Raw genomic sequence first — 27181 nt, 5'->3', positions numbered from 1 at the left:
GCGTACAAGTGGCTCTCTCCGAACTCCGAAAGTTTATGTTATCTTGGAAGGGTACTACTTGAAATAATAATCCTTGCTCATGACAAATGATAGACATTCGCCACAACGCTCCTCCTCCTTATATTTATACTCACTACGAACACATTTATTTAAGAAATCTTATCACCAGGGAAGAACCTTTAGCCTCTAATTTGATCCAAGAATCCACGGGGATTCAGTTCCTCATTGCCTTAGATATCACCCATATGGCCAGAGGAGTCATAAATTATAGCTATATCCAAGCGCTGGCAAATTTAATTGACAATATCACCGAGATGTATGATGACACTTTCAGATATACGGGTAGGGAATTGCAAGCCTATAAGAAAGAATTAGTGCAACATCGGATGGTTTTGAATTATGTCACAGCTGTTATGGGAGGGTATTGTGTAACCCTAGCAACTCAGTATGGGGCAAAGTGCTGCACATATATCACCAATAGTACAGACGTTCCAAAGAAGGTGATAGAGCAAAAGATGGATGAGATACTACAGCTTTAATGGGATTTAGGAGGAAGCTCAATCTCACTCTGACGGGCGTGGGTTAGGAAATAGTTGGATAGGCCTCCTGGTTGAACCCACTTAAATGGTTCTCTGGGTTGGGAGAATGGGCGCAAGAAATGATTGCAAACATAGGGAAACTTCTCTCTATCTCTGGTGTCATCATAACGATTAGTATGGTATTCAAATGTGTTCAAATTAGGACCCGACGAAAGAAAACAAAAGGAAATACAAATTTAATGAGTCTGAGGAGGCGCAGTGTTGAAAATGAAGCAGACCTGGTGTACAATCCAGTGATTGAAACAATAATCAGATAGTGATACCATGTATCATGTCATAACCTGTTTATTTTTCTAGTGAATGATTTATCTACATTACCAATTATATTTGTATGTATTAATTTTAGAAAGGTGTGATAGTTTTATTGAGACTATCAAAGAGTGGACTGTCGAAGTCAGAAAAATTACACATACAAACTACACACAGAGTGGCATTTCTCAGTGGTGGCGTAAAGAGGCAATTGACGTATAAGGACGCACCATGCGCCTTACCGCGCATTGTGCATAGAATCGCACGTCGTGCGTGTTGCCGCGTGGTTAGTGTATATACGTTAAAATGTGCAATCACTGAGAAATGCCATAAAAACACACACAATCATATATCTACATACCACAGATAGTTCACACATAGTCATTACAAGTCCAAAACAAGGTTTAAAATACACTGTAAACTAGCTATATGCTGTACTTATTCCAGGGTTAAGACCAGATTATCGCATCATGTTTAGTCTCATATTAATCAGTGTTTTACCATCAGTAATCTGGTCATTACGGATAAACGGTTGCACACTGCGACTGCAAGATATGAGTAATATAAGATATATATGGAATAATGTGCAGAGCAAGCTGTGAACACTGGTCAGTTCAATACAGTTTCAAAGAGGGACCCTGAGGGCAACACATGTCCTTGCAGCAAAGAACTAAGGCCCACATCCTCAGGTGGGCTGACCTATGAGCCGTCGAGTTATAGAGAGGTTTTGCCTCTTGACCAATGGAAGAAGATGAAACTCACTGTTGTATACACCCATTAATTTACTGTATAAAATGAGGCTCCACTGATCCATAGGCCAGTAGCTGATTTTACCAGGTCATCTAGTGACGACTGTACTCTGGATCCAGGGAGCGCATGTGAACGTATGTATACTGGCTGTTAACTCTGACTCTGATATACTGAATGTCTAACTGTAATATTGTTTGCATACCTTTTTAATCAAATATACCTGAGCATTGGACCTCAGCAAAACTGTGTGTGTGCGATCACTTACTTTCTCTAAGGGACATTGTACTGCAACATTTAGTGCACTAAAATCGTATAGAGTATTTAGACACAACTTGCATCCTCTGCATATATTATTACTTATTATTTTATGTTAAAGAAATACACTGAACTTCACAGAGGATATGCTCCTGCTACCCGTAATTTCAAAGCCGGGTCTGTGCATGATTATGCCGCACGTGCGTACGCACGTGTCCGTAATCATTAGTATAACAATGCAGCTATGGTGGTGCATATCCCCACAATGCGTTCGCATTGTGGAAACGCCACTCCATGGCTGTGACATTAACAAAGATGTGTGAGAACACATCTGTATGCTGTAGTAATCCAGTGTACGTGCGTAAAAGCAGTCTTACTCTACGCAGTGTGAGCCAAGCTGCCAGTTTAAAAATTTTTTTTTGTATTTGTACTGTGAGACTGCAGATGTATCTGCTAACGAAATTCTATGTTACAGTGTTTTCCTGGAAATTACTGTAAAGTAGCATTTGATATGCAGATACAGCCGGACTCGCACAAACAATATAGACATGTTGCATCTAATTTTAATTAGAGATGAGCGGGTTCGGTTTCTCTGAATCCGAACCCGCACGAACTTCATGTTTTTTTTCACGGGTCCGAGCGACTCGGATCTTCCCGCCTTGCTCGGTTAACCCGAGCGCGCCCGAACGTCATCATGACGCTGTCGGATTCTCGCGAGACTCGGATTCTATATAAGGAGCCGCGCGTCGCCGCCATTTTCACACGTGCATTGAGATTGATAGGGAGAGGACGTGGCTGGCGTCCTCTCCATTTAGATTAGGAGAGAGAGAGAGAGATTGACCTGAGGCTGATACTGTAGAAGAGAGTGCAGAGTTTAGTGACTGACCACAGTGACCACCAGCAGTGCAGTTGTTTTATTTAATATATCCGTTCTCTGCCTGAAAAAAACGGTACACACAGTGACTCAGTCACATACCATATCTGTGTGCACTGCTCAGCCCAGTGTGCTGCATGCCTGCATCATCTATGTATATATTATATATCTGACTGTGCTCAGCTCACACAGCTTATAATTGTGGGGGAGACTGGGGAGCACTGCAGTGCCAGTTATAGGTTATAGCAGGAGCCAGGAGTACAAGACAGTCACATACCATATCTGTGTGCACTGCTCAGCCCAGTGTGCTGCATCATCTATGTATATATTATATATCTGACTGTGCTCAGCTCACACAGCTTATAATTGTGGGGGAGACTGGGGAGCACTGCAGTGCCAGTTATAGGTTATAGCAGGAGCCAGGAGTACATATTATATTAAAATTAAACAGTGCACACTTTTGCTGCAGGAGTGCCACTGCCAGTGTGACTGACCAGTGACCTGACCACACTGACCACCAGTATAGTTAGTAGTATACTATATTGTGATTGCCTGAAAAAGTTAAACACTCGTCGTGTGACTTCACTTGTGTGGTGTTTTTTTTTTTATTCTATAAAAAACTCATTCTGCTGACAGACAGTGTCCAGCAGGTCCGTCATTATATAATATATATACCTGTCCGGCTGCAGTAGTGATATATATATATTTTTTATATCATTATTTATCATCCAGTCGCAGCAGACACAGTACGGTAGTTCACGGCTGTAGCTACCTCTGTGTCGGCACTCGGCAGTCCATCCATAATTGTATACCACCTACCCGTGGTTTTTTTTTCTTTCTTCTTTATACATACATACTACTACATCTCTTTATCAACCAGTCTATATTAGCAGCAGACACAGTACAGTACGGTAGTTCACGGCTGTGGCTACCTCTGTGTCGGCACTCGGCAGTCCGTCCATAATTGTATACCACCTAACCGTGGTTTTTTTTTCTTTCTTCTTTATACATACATACTACGACATCTCTTTATCAACCAGTCTATATTAGCAGCAGACACAGTACAGTACGGTAGTTCACGGCTGTGGCTACCTCTGTGTCGGCACTCGGCAGTCCGTCCATAATTGTATACCACCTAACCGTGGTTTTTTTTTCTTTCTTCTTCATACATACATACTACGACATCTCTTTATCAACCAGTCTATATTAGCAGCAGACACAGTACAGTACGGTAGTTCACGGCTGTGGCTACCTCTGTGTCGGCACTCGGCAGTCCGTCCATAATTGTATACCACCTAACCGTGGTTTTTTTTTCTTTCTTCTTTATACATACATACTACGACATCTCTTTATCAACCAGTCTATATTAGCAGCAGACACAGTACAGTACGGTAGTTCACGGCTGTGGCTACCTCTGTGTCGGCACTCGGCAGTCCGTCCATAATTGTATACCACCTAACCGTGGTTTTTTTTTCTTTCTTCTTCATACATACATACTACGACATCTCTTTATCAACCAGTCTATATTAGCAGCAGACACAGTACAGTACGGTAGTTCACGGCTGTGGCTACCTCTGTGTCGGCACTCGGCAGTCCGTCCATAATTGTATACCACCTACCCGTGGTTTTTTTTTCTTTCTTCTTTATACATACATACTACTACATCTCTTTATCAACCAGTCTATATTAGCAGCAGACACAGTACAGTACGGTAGTTCACGGCTGTGGCTACCTCTGTCTCGGCACTCGGCAGTCCGTCCATAATTGTATACCACCTACCCGTGTTTTTTTTTCCTTTCTTCTTCATACATACATACTACGACATCTCTTTATCAACCAGTCTATATTAGCAGCAGACACAGTACAGTACGGTAGTTCACGGCTGTGGCTACCTCTGTGTCGGCACTCGGCAGTCCGTCCATAATTATATACCACCTACCCGTGGTTTTTTTTTCTTTCTTCTTCATACATACATACTACGACATCTCTTTATCAACCAGTCTATATTAGCAGCAGACACAGTACGGTAGTTCACGGCTGTAGCTACCTCTGTGTCGGCACTCGGCAGTCCGTCCATAATTGTATACTAGTATCCATCCATCTCCATTGTTTACCTGAGGTGCCTTTTAGTTGTGCCTATTAAAATATGGAGAACAAAAATGTTGAGGTTCCAAAATTAGGGAAAGATCAAGATCCACTTCCACCTCGTGCTGAAGCTGCTGCCACTAGTCATGGCCGAGACGATGAAATGCCAGCAACGTCGTCTGCCAAGGCCGATGCCCAATGTCATAGTACAGAGCATGTCAAATCCAAAACACCAAATATCAGTAAAAAAAGGACTCCAAAACCTAAAATAAAATTGTCGGAGGAGAAGCGTAAACTTGCCAATATGCCATTTACCACACGGAGTGGCAAGGAACGGCTGAGGCCCTGGCCTATGTTCATGGCTAGTGGTTCAGCTTCACATGAGGATGGAGGCACTCAGCCTCTCGCTAGAAAAATGAAAAGACTCAAGCTGGCAAAAGCAGTAGCACCGCAAAGAACTGTGCGTTCTTCGAAATCCCAAATCCACAAGGAGAGTCCAATTGTGTCGGTTGCGATGCCTGACCTTTCCAACACTGGACGTGAAGAGCATGCGCCTTCCACCATTTGCACGCCCCCTGCAAGTGCTGGAAGGAGCACCCGCAGTCCAGTTCCTGATAGTCAGATTGAAGATGTCAGTGTTGAAGTACACCAGGATGAGGAGGATATGGGTGTTGCTGGCGCTGGGGAGGAAATTGACCAGGAGGATTCTGATGGTGAGGTGGTTTGTTTAAGTCAGGCACCCGGGGAGACACCTGTTGTCCGTGGGAGGAATATGGCCGTTGACATGCCTGGTGAAAATACCAAAAAAATCAGCTCTTCGGTGTGGAACTATTTCAACAGAAATGCGGACAACAGGTGTCAAGCCGTGTATTCCCTTTGTCAAGCTGTAATAAGTAGGGGTAAGGACGTTAACCACCTCGGAACATCCTCCCTTATACGTCACCTGCAGCGCATTCATAATAAGTCAGTGACAAGTTCAAAAACTTTGGGTGACAGCGGAAGCAGTCCACTGACCTGTAAATCCCTTCCTCTTGTAACCAAGCTCACGCAAACCACCCCACCAACTCCCTCAGTGTCAATTTCCTCCTTCCCCAGGAATGCCAATAGTCCTGCAGGCAATGTCACTGGCAATTCTGACGAGTCCTCTCCTGCCTGGGATTCCTCCGATGCATCCTTGCGTGTAACGCCTACTGCTGCTGGCGCTGCTGTTGTTGCTGCTGGGAGTCGATGGTCATCCCAGAGGGGAAGTCGTAAGCCCACTTGTACTACTTCCAGTAAGCAATTGACTGTTCAACAGTCCTTTGCGAGGAAGATGAAATATCACAGCAGTCATCCTGCTGCAAAGCGGATAACTGAGGCCTTGACAACTATGTTGGTGTTAGACGTGCGTCCGGTATCCGCCGTTAGTTCACAGGGAACTAGACAATTTATTGAGGCAGTGTGCCCCCGTTACCAAATACCATCTAGGTTCCACTTCTCTAGGCAGGCGATACCGAGAATGTACACGGACGTCAGAAAAAGACTCACCAGTGTCCTAAAAAATGCAGTTGTACCCAATGTCCACTTAACCACGGACATGTGGACAAGTGGAGCAGGGCAGGGTCAGGACTATATGACTGTGACAGCCCACTGGGTAGATGTATGGACTCCCGCCGCAAGAACAGCAGCGGCGGCACCAGTAGCAGCATCTCGCAAACGCCAACTCTTTCCTAGGCAGGCTACGCTTTGTATCACCGGTTTCCAGAATACGCACACAGCTGAAAACCTCTTACGGCAACTGAGGAAGATCATCGCGGAATGGCTTACCCCAATTGGACTCTCCTGTGGATTTGTGGCATCGGACAACGCCAGCAATATTGTGTGTGCATTAAATATGGGCAAATTCCAGCACGTCCCATGTTTTGCACATACCTTGAATTTGGTGGTGCAGAATTATTTAAAAAACGACAGGGGCGTGCAAGAGATGCTGTCGGTGGCCAGAAAAATTGCGGGACACTTTCGGCGTACAGGCACCACGTACAGAAGACTGGAGCACCACCAAAAACTACTGAACCTGCCCTGCCATCATCTGAAGCAAGAAGTGGTAACGAGGTGGAATTCAACCCTCTATATGCTTCAGAGGTTGGAGGAGCAGCAAAAGGCCATTCAAGCCTATACAATTGAGCACGATATAGGAGGTGGAATGCACCTGTCTCAAGCGCAGTGGAGAATGATTTCAATGTTGTGCAAGGTTCTGATGCCCTTTGAACTTGCCACACGTGAAGTCAGTTCAGACACTGCCAGCCTGAGTCAGGTCATTCCCCTCATCAGGCTTTTGCAGAAGAAGCTGGAGACATTGAAGGAGGAGCTAACACGGAGCGATTCCGCTAGGCATGTGGGACTTGTGGATGGAGCCCTTAATTCGCTTAACAAGGATTCACGGGTGGTCAATCTGTTGAAATCAGAGCACTACATTTTGGCCACCGTGCTCGATCCTAGATTTAAAGCCTACCTTGGATCTCTCTTTCCGGCAGACACAAGTCTGCTGGGGTTGAAAGACCTGCTGGTGAGAAAATTGTCAAGTCAAGCGGAACGCGACCTGTCAACATCTCCTCCTTCACATTCTCCCGCAACTGGGGGTGCGAGGAAAAGGCTCAGAATTCCGAGCCCACCCGCTGGCGGTGATGCAGGGCAGTCTGGAGCGACTGCTGATGCTGACATCTGGTCCGGACTGAAGGACCTGCCAACGATTACGGACATGTCGTCTACTGTCACTGCATATGATTCTCTCACCATTGAAAGAATGGTGGAGGATTATATGAGTGACCGCATCCAAGTAGGCACGTCACACAGTCCATACTTATACTGGCAGGAAAAAGAGGCAATTTGGAGGCCATTGCACAAACTGGCTTTATTCTACCTAAGTTGCCCTCCCACAAGTGTGTACTCCGAAAGAGTGTTTAGTGCCGCCGCTCACCTTGTCAGCAATCGGCGTACGAGGTTACATCCAGAAAATGTGGAGAAGATGATGTTCATTAAAATGAATTATAATCAATTCCTCCGCGGAGACATTGACCAGCAGCAATTGCCTCCACAAAGTACACAGGGAGCTGAGATGGTGGATTCCAGTGGGGACGAATTGATAATCTGTGAGGAGGGGGATGTACACGGTGATATATCGGAGGGTGATGATGAGGTGGACATCTTGCCTCTGTAGAGCCAGTTTGTGCAAGGAGAGATTAATTGCTTCTTTTTTGGGGGGGGTCCAAACCAACCCGTCATATCAGTCACAGTCGTGTGGCAGACCCTGTCACTGAAATGATGGGTTGGTTAAAGTGTGCATGTCCTGTTTTGTTTATACAACATAAGGGTGGGTGGGAGGGCCCAAGGACAATTCCATCTTGCACCTCTTTTTTCTTTTATTTTTCTTTGCGTCATGTGCTGTTTGGGGAGGGTTTTTTGGAAGGGACATCCTGCGTGACACTGCAGTGCCACTCCTAAATGGGCCCGGTGTTTGTGTCGGCCACTAGGGTCGCTAATCTTACTCACACAGTCAGCTACCTCATTGCGCCTCTTTTTTTCTTTGCGTCATGTGCTGATTGGGGAGGGTTTTTTGGAAGGGACATCCTGCGTGACACTGCAGTGCCACTCCTAAATGGGCCCGGTGTTTGTGTCGGCCACTAGGGTCGCTAATCTTACTCACACAGTCAGCTACCTCATTGCGCCTCTTTTTTTCTTTGCGTCATGTGCTGATTGGGGAGGGTTTTTTGGAAGGGACATCCTGCGTGACACTGCAGTGCCACTCCTAAATGGGCCCGGTGTTTGTGTCGGCCACTAGGGTCGCTAATCTTAATCACACAGTCAGCTACCTCATTGCGCCTCTTTTTTTCTTTGCGTCATGTGCTGATTGGGGAGGGTTTTTTGGAAGGGACATCCTGCGTGACACTGCAGTGCCACTCCTAGATGGGCCAGGTGTTTGTGTCGGCCACTAGTGTCGCTTAGCTTAGTCATCCAGCGACCTTGGTGCAAATTTTAGGACTAAAAATAATATTGTGAGGTGTGAGGTATTCAGAATAGACTGAAAATGAGTGGAAATTATGGTTTTTGAGGTTAATAATAATATGGGATCAAAATGACCCCCAAATTCTATGATTTAAGCTGTTTTTTAGTGTTTTTTAAAAAAAACATCCGAATCCAAAACACACCCGAATCAGACAAAAAAAATTCGGTGAGGTTTTGCCAAAACGCGGTCGAACCCAAAACACGGCCGCGGAACCGAACCCAAAACCAAAACACAAAACCCGAAAAATTTCAGGCGCTCATCTCTAATTTTAATCCGCAGAAGCTGATTGTGCATCCTATTCACATAGCGATGCATATAAGATGGATTTATGGCAAAGGACGCCCGACATTACCAGAGCTGCCTGGCAACTGATAGCTCACTCACGCCAAGCATCTCTCGATCTCTCGGGGCATGCACAATGCTAATTTGCCTTACAAATGAATGTGCCTTCTGTATTCCCTTCCCCCAACCAAAGCCAGCATGAGCCATTCATTTAGTTCAGGGGTGGGGAACCTCAGGCCCGAGGGCCGTATAATGCCCGCAGAGCCACTTGATCCGGCCCGGCCAGGCTCACCTAGCCGGGCGCCCACTGAGATTTTTTTACTAGTGGGTACCTGGCCTCTTACCCTCAGTAGCAGCTGGAGGCAGGAGCTCACTCCTGAGCTCCGGCTTCCGCTCTGGCAGTGTGCGTGTGCTGCTGTGTGGTGTTATGGGAGAGATGTCATGACTTCTCTCCCATAGTTCTGAGGAGCGAGCGGCCAGGCAGAGGGCAATGGTCCGGAAGCAGGAACGGGGCTGGTGAGTATTGTGTTTTTTTTTCTTTTAATGTGTGTGTGTGTGTGTAAGCGTCGCTACTAGGGGGCATACTGTATCTAATGGGGCATAACAACTGACTGGTGGCATATCTAATGGGGCATAACAAATGACGGGGCATATCTAAATGGGCATAACAAGTGACTGGAGCATACTTACTGGGGCATAGCTACTGGGGCATAACAACTGACTGGGGGTATATCTACTGGGGGCATAACTACTGACTGGGGGCATATCTACTGGAGCATAACTACTGGGGGCATATCTACTGGGGGCATATCTATTGGGGGCAGGGTCATTTTTAAGTTGATAATTTTTGTATGGCCCCCGAAGGTTTTTTATAAATATCCAAATGGCCCTTGGTAGAAAAAAGGTGCCCCACCCCTGATTCAGATACAGTAGTCTACCGGCTGTGTTGTTTTTGTCATTTACAAAGCAGTACACCCAGTTTGTGAAGTCTCACAGAGGGAGGGAATAGTGGTAGGGAGGCTGTCCATTAAAGCAATGGGGAGACCCAGGAAGAGTACAGTAAATTCAGTCTCATAAAGATAACACTCTCATAATTTGAAAAGCCAAACTTGTATTGCATATTTGTGTAATAAGTAGAATTATATCTGTGTAAAGATTAGCATCCACAGTTTTTTTCCAAATTTTCCCAAAACAAGTTCTGTCATACTTTGTATGCGGACTCAGACATGCACACAAATATACAGTCAAAACTAGAAATAACCTTAGGTGACACTTATTACAAGTATGGCTTTTCAAATTACTAGAGTGCTATCTTTATGTGACTGAGTTTCCTGTACTTCTTCCCGGGCCTCACCATTACTTTAATAGGCAGCCTCCCCTACCACTAATCCCACTTCCTGTGAGGCTCGTGATTTCACGGACTGGGTGCACTGCTTAGTAAATGACAAACACAACACAGCCGGTACACTACTCTATATAAATGAATGGCTCATGCTGTCATTTACTAAGTAGTATACCCAATCCATGAAATCACAGGTCTCATGGTCGTGGGATTGGAGGTGGGTGAGGCTGCATATTAGAGCAATAGGGAAGTCTGGGAAGAAGTACAGGAAATTCAGTCTCATAAAGATAACATTCTCATAAATTGAAAAGTCATGCTTGTATTGTATTGTATATTTGTGTAATAAGTAGCACCTACAGATTTTTTCTAATTTTGACTATATCTGTGTGCATGTCTGAGACTGTATACAAAGTAGGACAGAACTAGTTTTGGAAAATTTAAAAAAAAAATGGATATTTACCTTTACACAGATATACAATACAAGTGTGTCTTTTGCGGGAATCAAACCCTAGCTCACAGGCATGGTAATATCGGTGATACCACTATGCCAAGAGAGCTATGGAGACAGGTGACTGACACCTGCAGTGACATACAGTAGTGATGTTGCCCATTGTACTTTTTTTGATAGTGCTGTGTGTCCCAACTCTATCGCTGATTGAAATTATTTTTTGTCTTTTAGAGAGCTGTGTAGAACTCTGAACTTTGCTTTTCTTTGTGTGCTTTGGAGATGCTGAGCCAATCTGTTTCTGTGTTCAAATTTCTACTTAATGTAGAGATCATCTAAAAAAGTAGTTCTGAATCTACATGCATCATTTGACTTTTCAATGGAGACTTCACACATGCACAATGGGGTTTTTCAAAAGCGACACCTGGTGGACGAACACCAGTACTGCACCCAACGGAGACTTAATTCATTAGACTGTGACTGAATACACCATGCTGCCACAAGGCGCAGGCAAACGTAATGAGGCTAGTTTTTCGCACTACATGCCACAAAGAGGATAGATGAGCATGGCTACATCTGTAAATATTAATTTATAAAAATTATTATATGGATGACAAAATAAAACTAATAAAGCATAACGAAGAATATCAATCGACAATCACTCGCAAGAAATCACAGTTCCTGTCAAATGAGATCACAGCAGCAAACAATAGGCCAGCTCAACTTTTCCGCACAGTGGAGATGCTTTGCAAGCCAGCATGCCTGCAGACTGATGAGACCCTTTCCCAAGCAAGATGCAACGAGTTTGCAAACTTCTTTGCAGATAAAATATCCACCATCCGGGCTGGAATATCCACAGTGCCATCAAAGGAGAGCCAAACTACAAAGCCTGCCAATATAAGCTACCTGCCTTCATGGACCAGCTTTGACCCAGTGGATGTAAAGGACACTGCTGAAATTGCTCGGATTTTGCGTCCCACCACCTGTGGCCTGGACCCAGCCTCAACCAAGCTTCTAATAGGTTGTACGGATATAATCGGTCCTGTCTTTGCAAAAATTGTTCAATGCTCTTTGCAGACAGGCATTTTTCCTGGACCCCTAAAGGAAGCAATTGTTAGACCACTTCTTAAAAAACCTAATTTAGATCCCGACTGCATGTCCAACTACAGACCGGTATCAAACCTTCCTTTCCTAGGAAAGGTTATTGAGAAAGTGGTTGCAAATCAACTGGAAACTCGCCTGACAACCCATGATATTTATGATCCATTTCAATCAGGATTCAGGAGAAGACATAGCACTGAAACAGCCCTGGTGTGTGTGTTAAATGATCTTCTGATGGCAAAAGACAGAGGTGACTGTTCAATATTAATCCTTCTGGATCTCTCGGCAGCATTTGATACCGTGGACCACGGGCTTCTGATTGAGCGACTGATACACTTCTGTGGTCTGGATGGCACAGTCCTAAACTGGTTCAAATCATTTCTCACAGGCAGGTCACAGAGAGTATCATCTGGATTATACTCATCACCACCAGTGCCATTGCCATGTGGTGTCCCACAAGGTTCTATACTATCCCCCATGCTTTTTGCAGTATACATGCTCCCATTGGGCGAAATAATCAGGCGCCATGGCCTGGTCTACCACTGCTATGCAGATGACACACAACTGTACTTGTCCTTTGCTCCGGGCACTGATAACCCAGTAGCAACCCTGAATGGCTGTCTAGCTGAACTACAGGAGTGGATGAGCGCCAGTTGGCTGCGACTGAACCCGGATAAAACAGAGGTCCTTATAATACGACCGCAACATCAAAGGACAAGACTGCAGCATAGCCAACCAACTGGACTTACACTCGGGGATTCAGAATTACAGACCAGTGATCATGTGCGGAATCTTGGCGTTGTCCTGGATGATGGCTTGACACTTAAACATCAGATATCAGCCACAATCAAATCCTCATTCTTTCACCTGAGGAACATAGCCAGAATCAAGCACCTAATTCCCTCAGATGATATGCCAAAAGTCATACATGCATTTGTATCATCTCGATTAGACTACTGTAATGCCCTCTACCTTGGTCTACCAGCAAAAGAATTGCAACGCTTACAGCTGGTGCAAAACACAGCTGCCAGGCTGTTAACCAACCAGCCCCGTTCCAGCCACATAACACCCATCCTCTACTCCCTTCACTGGCTGCCTGTAAGATGGCGAATCCTCTTCAAGATTGGCTTACTGAGTTTCAAAGCATTACATGACCAAGGCCCAAGGTACCTGAAACAGCTTCTGATCCCATACTGCCCCACTCGATTACTGCGATCTGTAGATGAAGGACTTTTAGCAGTACCTAGAATCTACCGTAATTCATCTGGGGGTCGAGCTTTTAGTCATGCGGCTCCGACTCTATGGAACTCACTTCCCAGCACAGTGCGAGAGGCCCCAACTATAGAATCCTTCAAAAGTAGACTCAAGACTTTCCTGTTTACTCAAGCATTTCCATAGTGTCTCTTTTAGTATCTTCATGCTTCTGTATTTTATGAAAAATGTACTTCATTATTTTTCTGTACTATATTATGCTGTGTATCTGTTAAGCGCCTTGAGTCCTATTGGAGAAAGAGCGCTATATAAATAAAATTATTATTATTATTATTATTATATAAACACAAAGTGAGGTGCATTTCTACCCCTTGGCAAAATTAGCTCATGCTGCACAACATTTTGTAGGAGATATACTGCTGATTTTCTGGGAGGGTGCAACCAAGTCAACACAACAAGGGGTGTGGTTCCAGCATAGGGGGCAGTCCGGAGGCATGGAGACACAGTCGCGTCACTGCGAACCTGCACCTGTTATACAATGCCCACATTACTGGCATTGTAAAGCCGGAGGGGTGAGGCTATGATGATGCATTTCAGCGTGAATAGCATCATCACCCCACCCACTTCTCCATATGCAGGAGATGGGGGATGAATGGGTGGCTAAGGGGAATGGTGCAGGTGGTGGCGGAGGAAGGGGGCAGGTAAGCCTGCTCTGGGTGACCGGGAGTGCCATCCAATTTTTAGGATCCCCCCGTTCGTTCCAGGAGAGTAGGCAAGTATGGATATAAGGACAAACTGAAATGTGTGAAATGATTTAGATTTGGGAGGAAGTCACATCCTAGCTTAACTCTATAAAACAATATTACTATGTAAGTATAATGCTGCCCAGTATTTGTCTGCAACCTGCAAAATAATCAGGTACATTCCCTGCAGGCATGCAAAAACAAAACAAGCTTTTGCACCGATTGCTTCACAGCATGGTTTGTATAGTTTAGCTGGGCTTTTTAGACATCCTACGTGTTCCTTTGCCAGTGTGGGTGTGTGGCTAAATACTGTGCAGTGGTACCCCTGCTTGATTATGTGTGCATTGCAGTGGGGGAGGCATCCCGCCACATAAGCCCCAGTAATAAGTACCCAGCCCTCCCCTCTTCTCACACCCCTGGCTGGCCCTTGGGTCCTATTAATGAGGCCCATTATTGCAGATGACAGATATCATTTAACCCCCCTACATTGCAACAGTTAGATGGCCTTGATCTAATGATTTGCCATGTAACATGTGACCTTCTAAGGTTATTTGATATTCGACACCTAGATTTGATAACTGTATTAATAAATATATATATTACCTTTGCGCTTTTAAAAGCTTGAAATACACGCTTTGTATTGCTTTTTGTTTGATCTCTATTACTGCTTTCATGATACGCAATTCGTGTTGAAACACTGGAATTGCTCCTTCTTCCATTGATGTCTGACTCGTTTCACAAGGTTAATGTCAATGCATAGTGACTCAAACACCTGGATACTGAGACACAGAGACAATTCTTACAAAAGATGAAAGGATTAGACAGAAAGTGGCCAGGCATTGGCATCAAAAGCTCTGCATCACAGAATGTTACGTACTTCATTATACTACATGAGAATTCTATAAGTGAAATCCCTGTCAGACCTATGATGTTCAGATCCTCTCTGTCAATAATATAAAGGAACCTTTGTACTGGCTAATAAGTAATATATTAAACAAAATAAGCAGACCTCTAGAAGAACTTTCACCTGTCCATCAAAATTGTATAAGGTAGATATAACTGTATTTAATCATAGTCATAAACGAAAAATAATCTTACACATGGAGAGAAGTATCAACCCTTCTAAAGGGAAAAACAAAACAACTTATCATCTTCTAACTTTCATTTAAAGACTGGTGCTAGATAAATGATGGTTATAAGCTGGTTGCTATAGGCAACTTCTCCATATTTTTCTCATTAAAAGGTTACATGTCCCAAATAATCTGAACAGATATTGGAGACACTATACATACATACATATAATCAATCTTTATATAAGATCAATCTTTCGACTTCCCAATTTAAGAAATGAAACATATTAAAAATAAATCAATAGGACAATTATGTTCTAATATACAGTAAATGGAGTTCTCTTCCAAGTTCCAAAGGTAGGAGATATTGATCAAACATACTGTCGGCAGACAATTTTGGTAATTCTCCCAAGTGTATAGATCTTTCAGTATTTTGCAAAGCTCCGCATAATCATAGGTTAATAAAATGGCCTACAAACAAGCAAACTGGAATACAATTAAGCTCAAGCACCCTATTGGTATTAATCCCTGTGAGTATACTCAGTGTACCAGTAGGATGGTTTAAATTAAGAACCAGCCCATGTATTTAAGGCTTGATTCTGAGCTGCATACAAATACAGTATGTACAGGGCCGCCATCAGGTGGGTACTGGGGGCACAGCTGTACCGGGCCTGGCCTCTATGACAGAGAGGGGAGAGCCCAGGCCGCTCTTGCCACTGCTCACCGCCATCTCTCCCCATCTGTCCACCCCTGTATGCAGCGTTTTATTGAAAATGTCCCTCTCAAAATGTCCACTGCCTCAGAGGAGACAGTTATTAAAGATACTAGAGAAGGCTATCCCACAGCAGTGGCCTGGGGGGAATCCCCTGACAACGAGCAGAACCCCTGATAATGTGCAGGTACTAGCATAATTACTGTGTGGGCATATTATGGTGACAAGGGCATTAATGGTGGCATAATATGTTGTCAGGGGCATTACTGTTTGGGGCATAATACGGTGACAGGGGCATAACTGTGGGGACTTCATATAGTGTAAGGGGCATAATATGGTGTTGCTCCATATGTGCATAGGAATTTTATTATTTATTTTATATATATTTATTTTTACAACATTTTTTATATACTTTTTTTATTTTAATTTATTTATTTATTTATTTTAGCCTGTTTTGTCAGTTCCACAATTTGTGATGGTAGCCCTGAGTATGAATGCGGCCACATCTAGCGATTCTTAGCAAGCTGAGCATGCATTGTGGGCTGCAGACACATCTTTACTTACAGTTCATTCGTATCCCAGGCATTTTTCTGAGCTCACTGAATTGGTATTTCTGGGTGGCAACTTAGCAGCAACAATGTGAATGCACTCAAAGAAACCATTTTGTGGATGTGTTGTGGGCATGTTGCCCGTTAATTGTTATTCTGAGGCAGAGCCGGCCCTAACCAATATGATGCCCTAGGCAAGATTTTGGCTGGTGCCCCCTAGCACCACCACTGGTTCGGCCTCTGACCTTGCACCTCTTTCCCAGCACCATCAACCCTCACCCATAACAGTGACAGTCCTTATTTTGGTGTTTGTACCCCCTATATTTTAAATAGGAACAGTTCGCACATTTGGCGCACAGCCCAAAAAGGGGTGTGATTTTGCTGGCAAGGGGCATGGCCACACAATAGTACCCCCAATTCAAATTACGCCACACAGTACTGCATATTTGATCATGCGATAGTGTAGATAATTCACATTACATCCCACAGTAGTATCACTTTACCTTATAAACGTTACTCCTCACAGTAGAGCTCCTTATTCACATTACATCACACTGAATTGCTCCTTATTTACATTACACCACACCATATTGCTCTTTATTCACATTAGATGACACAGTAATGATCTTTCTATACGCAACGCCACATAGTAGAGCACCTTATACACATAATGCCACATATTAGTAATGCATTTATACACATAATTCCACACAGTAATGCCCCTTACATATATGAGACACATCATTAATGTCCTTATAAACATAATGCGTCTTACACGTTATGACAACCTTTATTAATGCCCTTTTACACATAATGTCCCATACACATGCCACACATTAATGCCCTTATACACATAATGACACACATAGTGCCACCTACACATTTGCTGCACATTATTAGTGCCCCATACACATAATGACACACATACAGTAGTACCCTGTTACACATATGCCGCACATTATTAATGCCCTTTTACACATAATGACACACACAGTGCCCCTTACACATATGTTGCACATTATTAATGCATTTTTACATGACACACATAATGCTCCTTACACATATTCCGAACACTACTGCACAACCAACCCACTCACATGCACACAGCACTCACACTGCCACTAACACTGTGACCTCTGCCTCTGCTTGGATACAGATGTGTCCTCATAAATCTTGCCTCAATGCTGACGTCCGGCACATTTTTGTTTTATTAAAATGCATCTTATTTGCATTGATATGTCGCTAGGATGCACAAGCAGCTTCTGCTGATTAAAATGACATGCAGCATGCTTATATACTGTGTGAGACTGTGGCTGTATCTGCATATGAAATGCTACACACAGAATATAGGCATGCTGCATATCATTTTAGTCAGCAGAAGCTGCTGATGCCCCTAGGCACATCAAATGCCCTAGGCAATTGCCTAGTTTGCCTATGCCTATGGCCGGCTCTGTTCTGAGGCATGTTCCTGCACCGAGGAGACCAGTTCAGACTGAGCTTCTCCCTCTAGCATGGGGTAGGTGTAAATGCTGGTGGTGCTGATCATGACTGCCTTCACAGACGACACTTATTCCTTAGCAGATGACCATAACTTTGCTGCCAGCTGATTATGGGGGTCATTCCGAGTTGTTCGCTCGCAAGCTGCTTTTAGCAGCTTTGCACACGCTAAGCCGCCGCCTACTGGGAGTGAATCTTAGCTTATCAAAATTGCGAACGAAAGATTAGCAGAATTGCAAATAGACACTTCTTAGCAGTTTCTGAGTAGCTCCAGACTTACTCGGCATCTGCGATCAGTTCAGTGCTTGTCGTTCCTGGTTTGACGTCACAAACACACCCAGCGTTCGCCCAGACACTCCTCCGTTTCTCCAGCCACTCCTGCGTTTTTCCCAGAAACTGTAGCGTTTTTTCACACACTCCCATAAAACGGCCTGTTTCCGCCCAGAAACACCCACTTCCTGTCAATCACACTCCGATCACCAGAACGAAGAAAAAACCTCGTAATGCTGTGAGTAAAATTCCTAACTGCATAGCAAATTTACTTGACACAGTCGCACTGAGGACATTGCGCATGCGCATTAGCGACTAATCGCTCCGTTGCGAGAAATAAATAACGAGCGAACAACTCGGAATGACCCCCTATGTGTGTAGAGACAAATAGGGAAAAACAACACCAAGATATCACTTAATATTAAAACAATATAAACAGGTGATAAATTTATTAGAAAAGTTCTGCAGGCCGTCTGAATGGTTGGATCTATATTTATAGTACTCGATTTCATATCAATTATAGGGGGGTATTCAATTAGAGTAATTTCTTTGCCTAGGCAAAAAAACGGCAGGAGCAAAAAACATGTATATCACCGAATTTGAGGCATTATTCGCAAATAGCTTTTCGCCCAAAAACAGTAAAACGGCAATGGCAAAAATGCCCTAGAACAACCCGCAATTGAATACGCTGGGGACAGGGGGGTGGTGGTGGTGGTGGGGGGGGGGCGTGAATTCAATAGCGCCAAAATTATCACAGCTAATTGAATACCCCCATAGTACTCTATTCCATAGCACTAAGTACTTCAGCACCCACCCTTTTTTTCTCCCCCTTACTCCATCTTTTTCTTCTGCATACTGTACCTCTCCTCCCTCCTATATTTCTCTTCCTCACTCTGACACCCCTCCCCTTTCTCTGCTCTTTTTCCCTTGTTCTTTCTTTTCTGTCTCTCTTGCCTCCTCTCTCTCTTCTCCACCCCTCTGTCTTGCTCTGTTTTTCTCTCTCGCTGTTTTGACCCATTTAGATCTATGTCTCTGTTTTATTCCTGCCCCTCTGCCCACCATTTCTTGCTCCTCTATTTTTTAGACATCAGTACCTTCTCCTCTGCCGTCCTGTCTTCAGCTCTTCTAGTTGTCATGCCAACCAGACACTGGCTGCAGCTTGCACTGTGCATGTTACTGCACTGGTCCGCATGTTGCATGGCGTGAGTGCCTGGATTAAGTTTTTAAACCTTATATAGAGTTGGTGTCCTAATTTTGCATTTGTTTAGGGAGGAAGCAATGGCTGGTTTGCTCAGAATGGGTAAGATTCTGAATAACATGCAATGCTGCTGTAGATGGTAGCTACCTTGGAAGCCTGATTTTTTTACTCTCTTATGCTAATGTGATAACTCATAGGACCAATGTAGGGATTCATACGTCTGCTATCTGTGCCGCCCATTGATCTGTGAGATCAGTCACATATAGGACTCCCCTATCCATACACATAACTCATCCTTGTTCTTGGATTGTTGCTGGCCATTTACCACCCTGAAATGCCTAATATACTGGTAAGCCAGATGCGTCCAAGTTCCATCTGATTTCAAATAGGATGGAGATACCAACAAATGTGTAAATTTTAATCTGTGCATGTGCTGTATGCAGACGCTCACCATTTGCATCCGTGCACAGAGATCCATCTGATTCAGAATTAGCCCCAGTGTGTGAAACATTTTTTAACAAAACTTAGGGGGGGATTCAAATGTTTGAAAAGTCAGTTGGGTGTCTGTTTTTTCCTGTCTATTAGATAGAAAAAAACAGACACCCAACTGACTTTTCAAACAATTGAATAGCCCCCTTACTGTGCATAATGTCCACGTTAGGCTCATTGTGCATGGGCGCATAACAACGTGATGACATAGTGTTTATCAGTACTTGATTTTATTATATAGATTATACATAGTGTCACCTTTTTTTTTCTTTTGAGCTCTACTTTGTACTTATTGTGATGTCCTATCTTATTCTCTGCAAAATGTTTTTTGTTTCTTTTCTGTGTGTGGCCTATGCATTACAGTAACAAAATCAGATTCAATTAAAAGGCATATAATTCACAACCTGACAATTATCCCCTCCTCCATCTATGGCTATATGCTTATATTCATTTTAAAGTTTATTAGAATGTGTACTGTTGTGCATTTATCAATAAACACATTTTATAGGCCATCATTGTTGTTAATTGAAGGGTTACCTCTTCTGTCTTTGTACATATTACTTTTTATATGATCAATTTCCTTATAATAGTTACAGTGTAAAAGTGAATATTTCTATTTCCCTAGTGAAGGGTTAAAACATGCTTTATGAACTCTTATGTGTTTGCAATGGATGCGTGCTGCCCTGTGTTAGATGCCTTTGTCTCTCATACAGATACCAGGCTTGTGTGGGTCTGGCATCCAAGGTCAGCTCTATACTAGATGAAACCTGCTTTCTCTACTTCTGTGTGTTACTAAAAGATCCTTTGTTAAGTTCCGTCTGATGCAACGTATATAACATCTGCCTAGCAACTGCTATATCCAATTATGTTATGTCAAGTATTAACCACCCCTACATACCCCACCCAGGCACCTACCCCTAAGCCAATGAGCCCTTTTACACTTATCAGTTACACCCTTATGTGTTCTCTTGTTATACCAATGTTAAACATTCAATAAAACAGTGTGAATTTCTACTGCTTGTGTGTGCATGTACCTTGTGGCTAAAAGTTCACACTCCAGACGTCTAAGAGGCCATCACATCGAGGGTTAAGAATATAAGGGCAAATCCTTTCAGCTGGGGGCTACGTCCGCGATTCAGTGATCGTCCCTGGATGGTAAAAATAGAGAATTTATTGTCTGTCTTTGCCATACAGGATTGCGGTCATACACTGAAGCTGAATCCGTGTCAGTGTTCCGGGAACACGTGACAAGGTAATATTTAAGTCCGGGACTTAATATTACGAAGTTTTATGTAAAAGCATAAAACAGGTATCAGGGATACCATAGAATCTTTAATGTCTGGGACTTAAAGATTCGTCTGAGAAGGGACCAGGGGTCCAAGCGCACTTCTCCAAAGACGTTAGTATCTGGGATACTTAAAAATAGACCTGGGAGTCTATACGTAACGTAGAGAATACCCCGATTTGATCGCCTATATATTTTTGTATGTTGTAGTGAGATAAGTTCTTATATTTGGTCCAGACGGCTGGTAAGTTTTCGTCTGCCAGATATCTTCACTCAAACACTTTTCTTGCTTCCTGTTTAAAACGCTGTATTTTTCTGACATCTTGTACGAAGGTAAGCGTACCCGTCAAAAGATTTCATGTTCTCACTATACAGATAATATTGTGATATTGTCAATGACTAATTAACTGGTTAAGCTGATGCATGTATAAGTAGAGTGTTGTATATTTTAGATAATTTTCTTTTAAAAGTTGTACTGTTGATTTATATTACTGTCTGACAATGGGCTCTAGTCAGAGTAAAGAACTGCATATCCCCCGCCCCTCCCTGGTGAGACATGCAAGATGTATGTTGCCCGTAACTCTACCTCAGAGTATTATTTAGTTAACCCATGGGTGGATAATTTAGCGGGATGGACAGAGAAAGCAGGACAGGACCCATTCCTACGGGAAGGCAGTAATTACCTTTTCTATATGGAGATTTAAGAAAAAATGTCAGTTCCCAACAGCACAGAAGCGAGGCTGCAGAGAGATCCCTCTCGCCTCCCCCCTTTGCATTCCAATGTATCCTGCGCTCAGAGACACAAATCTCTTGGCAGCAGTAACCCTTTCACACTAGATGGGATTGCCTCCAGCTCCACTGCTGGAGGGTGCGTCCACTAGCTCTATCCCTAGCACCAATAACCCAGAGTTTAGATAATAGTAAAACACTGTCCCAAGCCCACTATTACCCTCGATGGCTGTATATCTTATTTGCGCAAAGCTTGCAAAGGACGCAGCTATACACATATGAAGGAAGTCTTTAAAGCCTGTGCTTTTTGCCTGTCGCTGTAGCTTGTAAACAGAAACCTGCGCCCACTCATAACTATCAGAACCCCAGACGCTTTGACAGACAGAACCAACCCCGCAGTCAGGGAACATTCCAAAGACCTCGCGCACTGACGGGGCCCGGAGGAGGGCATCCCAGCCTTTATTCAACTCTCCCGTCATAGTAAAGATTCACCTCTGCTGCCACTTATTATAAATGGAAGTAAAATTCCCTTTTTAGTGGACAGCGGTGCAACAACCAGTGTTTTGTGTTCTGACCTATGCAGTATCCCCTCTCACCAGAAAAGATAGAAGGTCCCCGCCCCATGATACAGCAATTCTTACAACAGGGTATTCTCAGACATATTGTATCACCATACTGTACTCCTGTGAACCCTGTTGCCAAAGCTGATGGTAGTATAAGATTTGTACAGAATCTCAGAGCGATCAATCAGCCAATTGTCCCAATTGCACCAATTGTTCCAGATGTAAACTCACTCATTTCTGCAATCCCTGCAGATGCTAGTTCTTCTCTGTAATTGATTTGAAGAATGCCTTTTTTTCAGCATACCTGTAGATTCACAGACACAATTACTTTTTGCCTTTTCTTTTGAGGGTAAACAACTTACCTGGTGCAGATTATTGACGCACCTGTTGTCTCCAGGCCACATTGAGGCCCTGGCAACCTCACCATGGTTCAGTCCTGCTACAGTATGCAGATGATCTGCTGCTCTGTAGTAAAACTGAGGAGGCCTGCCGAGAGGATGGTGTTTCATTACTAAACTGGCTTTGTGAATGTGGACACAAGGTGTCCAAAATAAAAATGCAATGGTGTAAAAAGCATGTTGATTACTTAGGTTTTGTGCTCACTCAGGGAGAGAGGAAAGTCAGTCCACAACGCATACAGTCTGTATTGGGCCTGGTCACCCCAACTACCCAGAGGGAACTACTGTCCTTCCTGGGTATGGTAAATTACTGCAGACAGTGGATATCTGATTGCTCTTATTATGATAACATTTTGAGACAAGCCACACTGAAGGACAAACCTAAAACTGTACAATGGTCACAAGAAATGTTAACTGCATATGAAAGTTTAAAATGTATGTTGATAAAAAGTCCGGCACTTGGCCTCCCCAGTTATGTGCTACCTTTCCATCTATATGCAAGGGACAATTGTAAAACCATGGCGGGGGTGCTCACACAGTTTCATGGAGGGAAGTTGCGCCCCGTGGCATTTTTTTCCCAAAGTCATGCCAGTGTCTGTGCAAGGTATGCCTGCCTGCCTCAGGGCTTTGGCAGCCTGTGCAATGGTTGCAGAAATGGCCACTACCCTCACTTTAGGCCACATCACAGTACTCCACACCACACATGATGTCCTGGCAATACTTAAAGGCTTACACACAGCACATGTCAGCACAACGCCTTAGTGGATATGAAGTACTCCTTTTGAGTAACCCCACCCTTACCATTAAATACACTGCTAGTTCTTCTGGCCCTGCACCCATTCTCAATGCCCTTTTAGGCTTGAAAGGTCCCGAGGATGAACCACCCGACCTACATGACTGTGCTGCTTCTATTGAAGCTGAAACTTCTCCCAGACTTGACATGTCTCCCGTTCCCATACCAGGCGCAGACGTAGTTTTTGTTGACGGCTCATGTAGTAGGCCCAATGACAATACATACCAGGCTGGCTATGCCATTGTCACCCTCCCTGATACTGTGTTGGAAACCCTACCAATACCTTATCAGTCCGCGCAAGCTGCAGAACTCATTGCACTCACTAGAGCATGTCCCTCCCTTTACAACGTCCATCTGCTCACTCAACTTCAAGCTGCTGCGACTAATACTGATCTCTCCGACTGGACTTACCCAATTCTGCAGAAAAAATCCTAAATCAGGATTAATCTGCAAAGAGGGGAAACCCTGTATACCCCAGTCCAGTGCCCCTTTGCTCGTTGCCCAGTGCCGTGGTGTTGGTCACCGTGGTGAAGCCACAACACTCCTCCTACTAACCAATGATTTTTATGTTACTAATGCCAAATCACTTGTGGACCAGTATGTTAGCAGATGCATCACTTGCCTCAGGAACAACCCTAATAAAGCTAAACACCAGCATCTTGAATACCCCACAGAAAACTCTAGGATACTCACCCTTTGAAATACTAATGGGCAGGCCTTTTCCTACACCCTGGGCTAAGAAACCACTAGTAATACAGGAAGGAGATCTAGAACTCATCAGAGAAGAGTATGTCAGGTCCCTGATAACAAAACTGAATGAAATTGAACATGAGGTTGTTTGTAAAAACCCTTTTGAATCCACAGGAACCTACACACCCCTTTAAAGTCGGAGACAGAGTCGTGGTGAAGGTGCTCCCCAGGAACAAGAGCCCAGGAGACTTCACCTATGGTCCAGAGACAGAGGTCGTAGCAGTTACCCGGACAGCAGTCCTGACAGAGGAAAGTCCTACCTGGACCCATGCATCCCGAGTAAAAAAAGGTTCCTAGACCAGACCTAGAGAGGGAAGCAAGTGATTCCAGTGAGGTACGAACCGGGGCAGACAGCCCTGACCTCCCACCTAGCGAAGAAAGAAGAACAGAAGAAGATGAGGAACCTGTCCCCTATCTTTATCCTGGGGACTATCTCGATAGCCCTACTGGCCCTTATTCACCTCACAATATGTGAAGTCGACATCACACAAACAAATGGGATCCCCACCTTGTGGTACAATTCCTCCAACACACACGTAGCCACATATATCCTTGATTATTTCATGTTCCCTAAACTTGCTGACAACAAACATTTCATACAGCAGAAAAGGAAATCAGGAATGTCTGAGACAGTATATATTTGTGTTACTGACGAATGGTACTATGACATTAGATATTATGGATCTAATTGTAATTCCTGGGAAGCTGTGGGGTGGAATACAGGAACAGATTGGGGATATCGCCCATCAGCTGCCAGAAACAGATATGGTCAACATCTGAACTTACTTCAAAGATTGTCCATTAATTTTTGGTTAGAATGGATGAAGTATAGTGCTAACAAACACAATAAAAGCAACTGTTATGTCTGTGGCAAATCTAGGCCCCACCTAGGTACAGTGCCCCTTAATATACCCCTAGAACAAGAAAATTGTTTTTTTTTCAGCCTTTTTAATGATCACCGATGACCCCACTCCTCCCTCTAATACTCCTGTTAATCGAAAGAAAAGAGCACTCCCAGGAGGTAGCTTTGACCCCCACGTATACATTGATGCTATAGGGGTCCCAAGAGGTGTTCCAAATGAGTTCAAAGCTAGAGATGAGGTGGCTGCGGGTTTTGAGTCATTGTTCCCTATAGTAACTGTAAATAAAAACGTAGCCTGGATTAATTATATATATTATAATCAACAAAGATTTGTTAATGATACCAAAGATGCTCTTAAAGGTATAGCTGAACAGCTAGAAGCCACTTCCCAAATGACATTTCAAAATAGAATGGCCCTTGACATGATCCTAGCAGAAAAAGGCGGTACATGTGTTTACATTAGTAAGGTGGAAGGCTGTTGTACATATATTCCTGACAACACTGGTCCCAATGGTAAGGTTACTTTAGCCATAAACAAGTTAGAAACCTTATCCATAGAACTTAAGAAAAATTCAGGTATTGATAACCCATGGAGCCAATATTTTGGGTGGTTTGAAAATTGGAAACAGGCTCTTGTGCAAATAAGCATATTTATACTCATAACTTTAATTCTTTTAGGCATTATAGTTTATTGTATAATTCCCTGTGGAAAGAAACTTACCTCCAAAGGCATTGATAAGGCCCTGATGTATTATGATATAACCACCAGTCCTGTCACCTCCTCTGATAGTGAGGGACCCGACGATTATGTCCAATATCTCAAGAACTGGAGAAACAAGAAAGGAGCCTCACTCAAGAATCATGTCATATAATAATCATGATTCTAAGAGGGGATTGAAGGGTTACCTCTTCTGTCTTTGTACATATTACTTTTTATATGATCAATTTCCTTATAATAGTTACAGTGTAAAAGTGAATATTTCTATTTCCCTAGTGAAGGGTTAAAACATGCTTTATGAACTCTTATGTGTTTGCAATGGATGCGTGCTGCCCTGTGTTAGATGCCTTTGTCTCTCATACAGATACCAGGCTTGTGTGGGTCTGGCATCCAAGGTCAGCTCTATACTAGATGAAACCTGCTTTCTCTACTTCTGTGTGTTACTAAAAGATCCTTTGTTAAGTTCCGTCTGATGCAACGTATATAACATCTGCCTAGCAACTGCTATATCCAATTATGTTATGTCAAGTATTAACCACCCCTACATACCCCACCCAGGCACCTACCCCTAAGCCAATGAGCCCTTTTACACTTATCAGTTACACCCTTATGTGTTCTCTTGTTATACCAATGTTAAACATTCAATAAAACAGTGTGAATTTCTACTGCTTGTGTGTGCATGTACCTTGTGGCTAAAAGTTCACACTCCAGACGTCTAAGAGGCCATCACATCGAGGGTTAAGAATATAAGGGCAAATCCTTTCATTAATATGCCTCTATTATCTCATATTATGCAGTGTCGTCTTCTGGGACTCGGCAGCCATGTGACAGTTACTTCCGCCGCAGACCTCCAATGCTGCAGCATTCCAGTGAGTATTTCTCCCCCTGGGGCAGATGTATTAAGACTGGAGAAGGGATAAAGAAGTGATAAAGCAGTGATAAGTGCAAGGTGATAACGCACTAGCCAGTCATCTCCTGTCATTTTTCATATTCGTAATGACTGGCTGGTGTGTTATCACCTTGCGCTTATCACTGATTTATCACTTCTTTATCCCTTCTCCAGGTTAATACATCTGCCTCCCTATCCCTAACCATCAGTGGCAGCTCCAGAGGTTGGGCTGCAGGTCAGTTCAAATTTCAAATAGGGGAGCCACACCAACTGTCACCAACTGCCATTTCAAACTGACTCACTGGCAGTTGGTGCAGCTCCTCTATTTGAATTTTGAACTGAGCTGCAGCCCCACCTCTGGAGCCGACCCTGCGAACAATAATCCCTAACCCTCCTTCTAATGCCTAGCCCTACTCCCACCCCTGCTGCCT

The 27181-nt window shown here is 43.7% G+C and overlaps 2 long non-coding RNA genes across 3 annotated transcripts in view; both read right to left on the bottom strand.

Moving 5' to 3' along the window:
• The window catches only part of LOC134945201 (uncharacterized), a 102468-nt gene that overhangs the window by 23965 nt on the left and 51322 nt on the right, over positions 1–27181 (bottom strand). Inside the window, exon 2 of one of the 2 annotated variants that reach the window (XR_010182070.1) lies at positions 14583–14758. The exons of the other annotated variant lie outside the window; for it this stretch is intronic. This is a non-coding gene — a long non-coding RNA (uncharacterized LOC134945201). The remainder of the gene's footprint in view (positions 1–14582; positions 14759–27181) is intronic. 2 annotated transcript variants of the gene reach the window in all.
• Positions 20306–25999, bottom strand: LOC134945200 (uncharacterized). The gene is made up of 3 exons (XR_010182068.1): positions 25865–25999; positions 22572–22644; positions 20306–20911 (listed from the first exon to the last, which is right to left on the bottom strand). It is a non-coding gene; the product is annotated as an uncharacterized LOC134945200 (long non-coding RNA).

The sequence above is a fragment of the Pseudophryne corroboree genome, chromosome 7, assembly GCF_028390025.1.
Source record: "Pseudophryne corroboree isolate aPseCor3 chromosome 7, aPseCor3.hap2, whole genome shotgun sequence".
Classification (NCBI taxonomy): domain Eukaryota; kingdom Metazoa; phylum Chordata; class Amphibia; order Anura; family Myobatrachidae; genus Pseudophryne; species Pseudophryne corroboree.
This window is presented reverse-complemented; position numbering and strand designations above follow the sequence as displayed.